This window comes from Coturnix japonica, chromosome 4, assembly GCF_054131305.1.
Source record: "Coturnix japonica strain WE chromosome 4, WE-NBRP24, whole genome shotgun sequence".
NCBI lineage: Eukaryota > Metazoa > Chordata > Aves > Galliformes > Phasianidae > Coturnix > Coturnix japonica.
Genome location: NC_140666.1, coordinates 3,415,362 through 3,426,696, shown reverse-complemented (window position 1 = coordinate 3,426,696; position 11,335 = coordinate 3,415,362).

Sequence of the window (11,335 nt, the reverse complement as noted above, 5' to 3'; positions counted from 1 at the left end):
GAGATGTGCCAGGCCACTTAATCCACACAGTCCAGTATACTCTATTGTCCCTTTCCCCCCCCTGGCTGGGGGCAGGGCCCCTCTATGGTTTACCTCGTTGACTTGCAGCAACTGGAACTCTCCCCTTCTTGGAAGAGTTCACCTTGGTAGTTGTTTCACCTTGTAATTCTTTCACTCGTGCCTGAAGTGCAGAAGTGGATGAATTACACCACTTCTTCATGTCCTCCCCATGACTACAGAGGAAAAGCAACAAGGCAAGACGTGTAGTCTCATTGTTGATTCGAGGTGACTTATCATTGTCATTTGCTTGAATACGAGGACGTCTCTTTTTAATGGTTGAGATTTTCGATGATACAGGTCGAGAGGAACTCATGTTGCTTAGCTTCCTTAATAGGCGATTGTGGAAATCCTGGTTTCCATCATCTTGTACCACCGTGGATTCATCTACATCAGGCACATTAGCCAATTTGTCAATAATATCATTTTGTGTTCCCTCCACTTCGTTTAACCTTTCCACAATTTTGACAATGGCTGAAGTATACAGATTAACTTCTGTGGCGCTTATAAATAATTCAAGTTTCTGAAGTCTTCCAATTAGTTCATTCACAAAGGGTTTCCTGTCCCCTTTGCCATATACTAATGCAAGTGCACTGGCATGCTTTTCTGGAGCTGCTTTTGTAAAGTCACGCCACATTTGTCGTGGAACGCGGACTATCTCAGGATCATGTAATTGGTCTGGATCATTACGATTGAACTCGCGGCTGTATAGCATTTCCACCAGAGCATTTTCTCTCAAAAATTGGATACCTTTCTCAAGTTTGGACTTGAGAAATTCTCGTAAAGAAAAACTAGCTTTTGGCTCCTCTTCTGACTCTGACCCTGACCCTGACGCTTGTGTTATTTCCTCCAGGTAACCCTCCTTCTTTTTCCTCTCTCCTAACTTTCTCTGCTCCTCTAACTTCTTCTGCTCCTCTAACTTCTTCTGCTCCTCTATCATCTTCTGCTCCTCTATCATCTTCTTATACCCCTCTAACATCCTCTGCTCCTCCAACTTCTTCTGGTCTTCTGACTCCCCCTGCTCTCCCGAGTCCCCTGAGTCTCCTGAGTCCTGCTCTCCTAACTCCCTCCGCTCTTCTAACTCCTTCTGCATTTTCTCTAACTGAGTTGAAACTTGTTTTGTCTTTCGCCCTCTTACAGGGGCAACCAACATTGTATCTGGTGTCCCCGATGGTTGGTCCAATTGGACTACATGTGCCCCGGTGGCTGGTCAAATTGAACTACATGTGCCCCCAGTGGCTGGCCAATTTGGACTACATGTGCCCCTGGTAGTTGGTTAAATACATTCAACTCACCCTGGAGGGCACATAACTGGTCTCGGAGAGCGTTCCGCTCAAACTGGACGGCACCAAGCTCAGTCTGGAGGCTGTTGTAGTTGGACTGGAGAGTGTTGTACCCGAACCGGAGGACGTTATGCTCGGCCTGGAGGGCAGTGTGCTCAGTCTGGAGAGTGTTGAGCTCGGTCCGGAGGGCATTGTGCTCAGTCTGAAGAGCGTTATGCTCGGACTGGAGGGCATTATGCTCGGACTGAAGAGTGTTGTGCTCGGTCCGGAGGGCATTGTGCTCAGTCTGAAGAGCGTTATGCTCAGACCGGAGGGCATTATGCACAGACTGAAGAGTGTTATGCTCGGACTGAAGAGTGTTGTGCTCGGTCCGGAGGGGATTGTGCTCAGTCGGAAGAGCATTGTGCTCAGACCGGAGGGCATTATGCACAGACTGAAGAGTGTTGTGCTCGGACTGGAGGGTGTCGCAGTTGGATTGGAAGGCATCATGCTTGGCCTGGAGGGTGCCGCACTCAGACTGGACGGCGTCATACTTGGACTGGAGAGTGTTGTGCTCGGTCCAGAGGGCATCGCGCTCAGTCTGGAGAGTGTTGTACTCGGACCGGAGGGTGCTGTGCTCGGACTGGAGAGTGTCGTGCTCGGACCGGAGGGCGCTGTGCTCGGACTGGAGAGTGTCATGCTCGGACCGGAGGGTGCTGTGTTCGGACTAGAGAGTGTAGTTCTCGGACCGGAGGGCGCTGTGCTCGGACTGGAGAGTGTTGAGTTGGGATTGCAGGGAGCTTTTCTCATCCCAAAGTTTTTCTGCGTCAGCTCTAAGATTCTCTTTCTCGTACCAGATTGAGTCTCGTTGGTACAGGAGATCTTTTCTCTCAGCTTCAAAAGCTTTTTCTCTCTCTACCTTCTCAGTCCAAAGTTTTTCTGCCTCAGCTCTAAGACTCTCCTTCTCGGCCCTGAGACTCTCTCTCTCAGCTTCAAAAACTTCCCTCTCAGGAATGGTATTGAATAAGGCAAGATAAGCATTAGCTAGGCCCAAAATCATTTGTGCCTCCTGAGATCTGCCTGAGCCACAACATTCCTGCCTCAAATATGCAATCAAACTCTCAGGATTCTTCAAGTGTTCAGGAGTGAAGCTCCGTAACACTGAAGATGTCTGTCCTTTGAGAATCTCTTCAAAGCCACTCCACACTCCCTGCCACTCAGTATTCTCTGGTTCTAGGGAAGACTTCCTCCGGATGTTATAAATCCAGATACTGAGTGAGATTATTACAATAATCAACAGTAAGATCAGGGAGTGTGGCCCACTGATCATTCAAAAACTGCATAAAGGATTCATAGAAAGAAAGAGGAGCACGCTTAAAAATCACCATTTCTGTATAATTAGTTGCATTAGTTGCTCCCTCTGGAGCTGTATACAGATACGAAGTGAGCATTGCTAACCATGCTTTCAATCCATTATACAATTGTATAGCTCCATAAGAAAAAGTGGCTAGCTTAAACATGGCCCAATATGTTCGGAGCGTCTCAAAAAAGGAACCAATGGCACACAGTCCCTGGTAATATCTACCTTCCATATCTACCCCACAGCAATTCCTGGCCCTTAGATGTGACCCTCATCAGCCTCACAGCAGCTCCTGCCCCATAGATCTGACCCACATAAGCCCCTCTGCAGCTCCTGCCCCAGAGATCTCACCCAAATCATCTCCACAGCAGCTCCTGCCCCATAGATCTGACATACATGTGCCCCACAGCAGCTGCTGCTTCATAGATCTGACCCACATCTGCCCCACAGGAGCTCCTGCCCTATAGATCTGATCCACATAAGCCCCACAGCAGCTCCTGTTCAATATGTCTCACCCACATCTGCCCCATAGCGGCTCCTGCCTCATAGATCTGAGCCACATCATCCCCACAGCAGCTCCTGCCCCATAGATATGACCCACAGCAGCCCCACAGCAGCTTATGTCCCATAGATCTGACCCATATGTGCCCCACAGCAACTCCTGCCCCATAGATCTGACCCTCAGCAGCTCCTGCCCCATAGATCAGACCCACATCTGCCCCACAGCAACTCCTGCCTCATAGATCTGACCCACATGTGCCCCACAGCAGCTCCTGCCCCATAGATCTGACCCACATGTGCCCCACAGCAGCTCCTGCCCCTTAGATCTGTCCCACAGCAGCTTCTGACACATAGATCTGACCCTCATCATCCCCACAACAGCTCCTGCCCCATAGATCTGACCCACATCTGCCCCACAGCAGCTCCTGCCTCATAGATCTGACCTACACACTACATCCGGATCTCACTACAGCCTCCCTTCAGGAAGTTAGAGAGAGCAATGAGGTCTCCCCTGAGCCTCCTCTTCTCCAGGCTGAACAATCCCAGCTCCCTCAGCCTCAACTCATACGGCCTGTGCTCCAGACCTCTCACCAACTTTGTTGCCCTCCTCTGAACACAGAGCCCGCTCCTCCCGGCCCCGCTCATGGCCGCCATGGCCCGGAAGTGCTCTCCGCCGCCTGCAGGAAGCACTTCCTGTCACTGTCACGTGGCTCAGGCCGGGCTGGGGCCTGTTGGGGGGGGGGGCAACTGCCAGATCTTCTGCCAGTAAACACTTCTGAGCACCCTTTTCTGGAGGTGAACAGCTCTGGAGGAAGGTGCTTTCAAATGTCCACAAAGTGATGTTGATTGTCACACAGTAGCACCCATCACTTGCCTCCTCCATAAATCAGTTACAGTCTTGTTGGTGAACCTGAAGACAAAAGGTCAGCGCGCTGGGACAAACAGCCACACACCAGTATCACAGAGTCACAGAATGACCCAGGTTGGAAGGGACTTCATGGATCATGAAGAACAAACCCCCCTGCCTGGCAGGGCCACCAAACATACACCTTTACTAGATCAGGTTGCCCAGGGCCCTGTCCAACCTGGCCCTGAACACCCCCAAGGACGGGGCATCCACAACCTCCCTGGGCAGCCCGTTCCAGGGCCTAACCACTCTGCTAGTAAACAACTTTCCCCCTAACATCCAACCTAAATCTTCCCTCTTTCAACTTAAATCAGTTTCCCCTTGTCCTGCTATTACCAGCCCCCTCCTCATCCTATGTGGAACACCAGTGCCAGCAGTGCGGCCGCCATTTTAGAACCCTCTCCACGTCACCTTGGTCACCGCTGCCGCGCGCAACGCACTCGCCTCTGACAGCTGTGGCAGTTAGCAGCCATGTCGGCAGCTAAGAGGGCTAGGGTAGAAGTTTTCCCTGTTTCAGGTGGGAGGATGGAGCTGGGGGCCCTAGGAGTGAGAAGGAGGAGGGGGCCCGCCATGACCACCAGGCAGAGGAGCCCCCCTGCAAAGGGGCACATGTGGGTCAGATCTATGAGGCAGGGGCTGATGTGGGTCAGATCTATGGGGCAGGAGCTGCTGTAGGGCTGATTTGGATAAGATCTATGGGGCAGGAGCTTCTGTGGGGTAGTTGTGGGTCAGATCTATGGGGCAGGATCTGCTCTGGGGCACATGTGAGTGAGATCTATGGGGCAGGAGCTGCTGTGGGGTAGATGTTGGTCAGAACTATGGGGCAGGAGGAGCTGTGGGGGTGCTGTGGGTCAGATCTGTGGGACAGGATCTGCTCTGGGGCACATGTGAGTGAGATCTATGGGGCAGGAGCTGCTATGGGGAAGACGTGGGTCAGATCTATGGGGCAGGAGCTGCTGTGGGGGTGCTGTGTGTCAGATCTATGGGGCAGGAGCTTCTGTGGGGTAGATGTGGGTCAGATCTATGGGACTGGAGCTGCTGTGGGTCTGATGGGGGCTAGATCTATGGGGCAGGAGCTGCTGTGGGGGTGATGTGTGTCAGATCTATGGGGCAGGAGATGCTATGGCGCTGATGTTGGTAAGATATATGGGGCAGGAGCTGCTGTGGGGTAGATGTGGGTCTGATCTATGGGGCAGGAGCTGTTGAGGGTCCGATGTGGGTCAGATCTATGGGGCGGGAGCTGCTGTGTGGCTGATGTGAGTCTGATCTATGGGGCAGGAGCTTCTTTGGGGCTGATGTGGGTCAGATCTATGGGGCGGGAGCTGTTCTGGGGCAGATGTGGGTGAGATCTATGTGGCAGGAGCAGCTGTCGGTCAGATCTATGGGGTTGGAGCTCCTAAGGGGCAGATGTGGGTCGGATCTATGGGGCAGGAGCTGCTGTGGGGCTGGTGTTGGTCAGATCTGTGGGGCGGGAGCTTCTGTTTTGCTGCTGAGGGTCAGATCTATGGGGCAGGAGCTGCTGTGGGGCCTATGTGGGTCAGATCTGTGGGACAGGAGCTGCTGTGGGGCTCATGTGGTTGAGATCTATGGGGCAGGCGTTGCTGTGGATCTGATATGGGTCAGATATATGGGGCAGGAGCAGCTTTGGGGCAGATGTGGGTCAGATCTATGGGGCAGGAGCTGCAGTGGGGCAGATGTGAGTCAGATCTATGGTGCAGGAGCTGCTGTGGGGTAGATCTATGGGGCAGGAGCTGTTGTGAGGCTGATGATGGTCTGATCTATAAGGCAGGAGCTGCTGTGGGGCGCATGTGGGTCAGATGTATGGGGCAGGAGCTGCTGTGTGGCTGATGTGGGTCAGATCTATGGGGCAGGAGCTGCTGTGGGGCACATGTGGGTCAGATCTATGGGGCAGGAGCTGCTGTGAGGCTGATGCGGGTCAGATCTATGGGGCAGGAGCTGCTGTGGGGCTGGTGTGGGTCAGATCAATGGGGCAGGAGCTGCTCTGGGGCACATGTTGGTCAGATCTATGGGGCAGGAGCTGCTGTGGGTCAGATCTACTGGGCAGGAGTTGCTGTGGGGCAGATGTGGGTTAGATCTATGGGGCAGGAGCTCCTGTGGGGCACATGTATATCAAATCATTGGGGCAGGAGCAGTTGTGCGGATGATGTGTGTCATGTATGGGGCAGGCGTTGCTGTGGATCTGATATGGGTCAGATATATGGGGCAGGAGCAGCTTTGGGGCAGATGTGGGTCAGATCTATGGGGCAGGAGCTGCAGTGGGGCAGATGTGAGTCAGATCTATGGTGCAGGAGCTGCTGTGGGGTAGATCTATGGGGCAGGAGCTGTTGTGAGGCTGATGATGGTCTGATCTATAAGGCAGGAGCTGCTGTGGGGCGCATGTGGGTCAGATGTATGGGGCAGGAGCTGCTGTGTGGCTGATGTGGGTCAGATCTATGGGGCAGGAGCTGCTGTGGGGCACATGTGGGTCAGATCTATGGGGCAGGAGCTGCTGTGGGGCTGTTGTGGGTCAGATCAATGGGGCAGGAGCTGCTCTGGGGCACATGTTGGTCAGATCTATGGGGCAGGAGCTGCTGTGGGTCAGATCTACTAGGCAGGAGCTGCTGTGGGGCAGATGTGGGTCAGATCTATGGGGCAGGAGCCGCTGTGTGGCTGATCTACGGGACAGGAGCTGCTGTGTGGCTGATGAGGTTCAAATCTACGGGACAGGAGCTGCTGTGGGGCTCAGGGGGGACAGATCTATGAGGCAGGAGCTGCTGTGGGTCTGATCTATGGGGCAGGAGCTGCTGTGGGGCTGATGAGGGTCAGATCTATGGGGAGGAATCTGTGGTGGGGCTGATGTGGGTCTGATCTATGGGGCAGGAGCTGCTGTGGGTCAGATCTATGGGGCAGGATCTGCAGTGGGGCTGATGTGGGTCTTATCTATAGGGCAGGAGCTGCTGTGGGTCAGATCTATGGGGCAGGAGCAGCTAAGGGGCACATGTTGGTCAGATCTATGAGGCAGGGGCTGAGGTGGGTCATATCTATGGGGCAGGAGCTCATGTGGGGCTGATGTGTGTCAGATCTACGGAACAGGTGCTGCTGTGGGGCTTATGTGGGTCAGATCGATAGGGAAGGAGCTGCTGTGGGGCAGGTGTGTGTCAGATCTGTGGGGCAGGAGCTGCTGTGGGGCAGGTGTGTGTCAGATCTATGGGGCATGAGCTGCTGTGGGGCAGGTGTGTGTCATATCTATGGGGCATGAGCTGCTGTGGGGCAGGTGTGTGTCAGATCTATGGGGCAGGAGCTGCTGTGGGGCTGGTGTGGGTCAGATCAATGGGGCAGGAGCTGGTGTGGGGCTGATGTGGGTCAGATCTATGGGGCAGGATCTGGTGTGGGGCTGATTTGGATCAAATCTATGGGTCAGGAGCTGCTGTGGGGTAGATGTTGGTCAGATCTATGGGGCAGGAGTATCTGTGGGGCATATGTGAGTCAGATGTATGCGGCAGGAGCTACTGTAGTGCAGATGTGGGTCAGATCAATGGGGCAGGAGCTGCTGTGGGGCTGATGTGGGTCAGATCTATGGGGCAGGAGCTGCTGTCGTGGTGCTGAGTGTCAGATCTATGGGGCAGGAGCTTCTGTGGGGTAGATGTGGGTCAGATCTATGGGACTGGAGCTGCTGTGGTTCTGATGGGGGCTAGATCTATGGGGCAGGAGCTGCTGTGGGGGTGATGTGTGTCAGGTCTATGGGGCAGGATATGCTATGGCGCTGATGTTGGTAAGATATATGGGGCAGAAGCTGCAGTGGGGTAGATGTGGGTCTGATCTATGGGGCAGGAGCTGTTGTGGGTCCGATGTGGGTCAGATCTATGGGGCGGGAGCTGTTGTGGGTCCGATGTGGGTCAGATCTATGGGTCAGGAGCTGCAGTGGGGCAGATGTGAGTCAGATCAATGGGGCAGGAGCTGCTGTGGGGATGATGAGGGTCAGATCTATGGGGCAGGAGCTGCTGTGAGGCTCATGTGGTTGAGATCTATGGGGCAGGCGTTGCTGTGGATCTGATATGGGTCAGATATATGGGGCAAGAGCTGCTATGGGGGAGATGTGGGTCAGATCTATGGGGCAGGAGCTGCAGTGGGGCAGATGTGAGTCAGATCTATGGTGCAGGAGCTGCTGTGGGGTAGATCTATGGGGCAGGAGCTGTTGTGAGGCTGATGATGGTCTGATCTATAAGGCAGGAGCTGCTGTGGGGCGCATGTGGGTCAGATCTATGGGGCAGGAGCTGCTGTGGGGCACATGTGAGTCAGATCTATGGGGCAGGAGCTGCTGTGAGGCTGATGCGAGTCAGATCTATGGGGCAGGAGCTGCTGTGGGGCTGGTGTGGGTCAGATCAATGGGGCAGGAGCTGCTCTGGGGCACATGTTGGTCAGATCTATGGGGCAGGAGCTGCTGTGGGTCAGATCTACTGGGCAGGAATTGCTGTGGGGCAGATGTGGGTCAGATCTATGGGGCAGGAGCTCCTGTGGGGCACATGTATATCAAATCTTTGGGGCAGGAGCAGTTGTGGGGATGATGTGTGTCAGATCTATGGAACAGGTGCTGCTGTGGGTTTATGTGGGTCAGATCAATGGGGCGGGAGCCGCTTTGTGGCTGATCTACGGGACACGAGCTGCTGTGTGGCTGATGAGGTTCAAATCTACGGGACAGGAGCTGCTGTGGGGCTCAGGGGGGACAGATCTATGAGGCAGGAGCTGCTGTGGGTCTGATCTATGGGGCAGGAGCTGCTGTGGGGCTGATGAGGGTCAGATCTATGGGGAGGAATCTGCGGTGGGGCTGATGTGGGTCTGATCTATGGGGCAGGAGCTGCTGTGGGTCAGATCTATGGGGCAGGATCTGCAGTGGGGCTGATGTGGGTCTTATCTATAGGGCAGGAGCTGCTGTGGGTCAGATCTATGGGGCAGGAGCTGCTAAGGGGCACATGTTGGTCAGATCTATGAGGCAGGGGCTGAGGTGGGTCATATCTATGGGGCAGGAGCTCATGTGGGGCTGATGTGTGTCAGATCTACGGAACAGGTGCTGCTGTGGGGCTTATGTGGGTCAGATCGATAGGGAAGGAGCTGCTGTGGGGCAGGTGTGTGTCATATCTATGGGGCAGGAGCTGCTGTGGGGCAGGTGTGTGTCAGATCTATGGGGCAGGAGCTGCTGTGGGGCAGATGTGTGTCAGATCTATGGGGCAGGAGCTGCTGTGGGGCAGGTGTGTGTCAGATCTATGGGGTAGGAGCTGCTGTGGGGCAGGTGTGTGTCATATCAATGGGGCAGGAGCTGCTGTGGGGCAGGTGTGTGTCAGATCTATGGGGCAGGAGCTGCTGTGGGGCTGGTGTGGGTCAGATCTGTGGGACAGGAGCTGCTGTGGGGCTCATGTGGTTGAGATCTATGGGGCAGGCGTTGCTGTGGTGCTGATGTGGGTCAGATATATGGGGCAGAAGCTGCTGTGGGGCAGATGTGGGTCTGATCTATGGGGCAGGAGCTGCAGTGGGGCAGATGTGAGTCAGATCAATGGGGCAGGAGCTGCTGTGGGGATGATGAGTGTCAGATCTATGGGGCAGGAGCTGCTGTGGGGTAGATCTATGGGGCAGGAGCTGCTGTGGGGCTGATGAGGGTCAGATCTATGGGGCAGGATCTGCGGTGGGGCTGATGTGGGTCTGATCTATGGGGCAGGAGCTGCTGTGGGTCAGATCTATGGGGCAGGATCTGCTGTGGGTCATATGAGGGTCAGATCTATGAGTTAGGAGCTGCTGTGGGTCAGATCTATGGGGAAGGAGCTGCTAAGGGGCACATGTTGGTCAGATCTATGAGGCAGGGGCTGAGGTGGGTCATATCTATGGGGCAGAAGCTCATGTGGGGCTGATTTGTGTCAGATCTACGGAAGAGGTGCTGCTGTGAGGCTTATGTGGGGCAGATCGATAGGGAAGGAGCTGCTGTGGGGCAGGTGTGTGTCATATCTATGGGGCAGGAGCTGCTGTGGGGCTGGTGTGTGTCAGATCTATGGGGCAGGAGCTGCTGTGGGGCAGATGTGTGTCAGATCTATGGGGCAGGAGCTGCTGTGGGGCAGGTGTGTGTCAGATCTATGGGGCAGGAGCTGCTGTGGGGCAGGTTTGTGTCATATCAATGGGGCAGGAGCTGCTGTGGGGCAGGTGTGTGTCAGATCTATGGGGCAGGATCTGCTGTGGGGCTGGTGTGGGTCAGATCAATGGGGCAGGAGCTGGTGAGGGGCTGATGTGGGTCAGATCTATGGGGCAGGAGCTGCTGTGGGGCAGATGTGGGTCAGATCAATGGGGCAGGAGCTGGTGAGGGGCTGATGTGGGTCAGATCTATGGGGCAGGAGCTGCTGTGGGCAGATGTGGGTCTGATCTATGCGGCAGGAGCTGCAGTGGGGCAGATGTGGGTCAGATCCATGGGGCAGGAGCTGCTGTGGGGTCTATGTGGGTCAGATCTGTGGGACAGGAGCTGCTGTGGGGCTCATGTGGTTGAGATCTATGGGACAGGCATTGCTGTGGTGCTGATGTGGGTCAGATATATGGGGCAGGAACTGCTGTGGTGCTGATGTGGGTCAGATATATGGGGCAGAAGCTGCTGTGGGGCGCATGTGGGTCTGATCTATGGGGCAGGAGCTGCAGTGGGGCAGATGTGAGTCAGATCAATGGGGCAGGGGCTGCTGTGGGGTAGATCTATGGGGCAGGAGCTGTTGTGAGGCTGATGATGGTCTGATATATAAGGCAGGAGCTGCTGTGGGGCGCATGTGGTTCAGATGTATGGGGCAGGAGCTGCTGTGGGGCTGATGCGGGTCAGATCTATGGGGCAGGAGCTGCTGTGGGGCTGGTGTGGGTCAGATCAATGGGGCAGGAGCTGCTCTGGGGCACATGTTGGTCAGATCTATGGGGCAGGAGCTGCTGTGGGTCAGATCTACTGGGCAGGAGCTGCTGTGGGGCAGATGTGGGTCAGATCTATGAGGCAGGAACTCCTGTGGGGCACATGTATATCAAATCTTTGGGGCAGGAGCAGTTGTGGGGATGATGTGTGTCAGATCTACGGAACAGGTGCTGCTGTGGGTTTATGTGGGTCAGATCAATGGGGCAGGAGCTGCTGTGTGGCTGATGAGGTTCAAATCTACGGGACAGGAGCTGCTGTGGGGCTCAGGGGGGACAGATCTATGAGGCAGGAGCTGCTGTGGGGCTGATGAGGGTCAGATCTATGGG